Raw genomic sequence first — 202 nt, 5'->3', positions numbered from 1 at the left:
AACCCCTCTCCCTCCTCCAGGAAGGTACCGGAAAAAAAAGAACGGAATGAGTGGAAGCTCAAAGACACTCGGGGGGGAAGGGGGGGAGAAAAAACCCAGGCAGGAGGGTCGGGGATGAGCCCCTGAATATCAGGGGACAGTCGTGAGGTACCTGCGGGGTGGACCCCCCCCCCCCCACCCTCACCCCCCCCCCCAAAAATTT

Source organism: Lepidothrix coronata, unplaced genomic scaffold (assembly GCF_001604755.1).
Source record: "Lepidothrix coronata isolate B3197 unplaced genomic scaffold, Lepidothrix_coronata-1.0 Scaffold673, whole genome shotgun sequence".
Taxonomy (NCBI): Eukaryota; Metazoa; Chordata; class Aves; order Passeriformes; family Pipridae; genus Lepidothrix; species Lepidothrix coronata.
Note: the sequence above shows the minus strand (reverse complement) of the source record.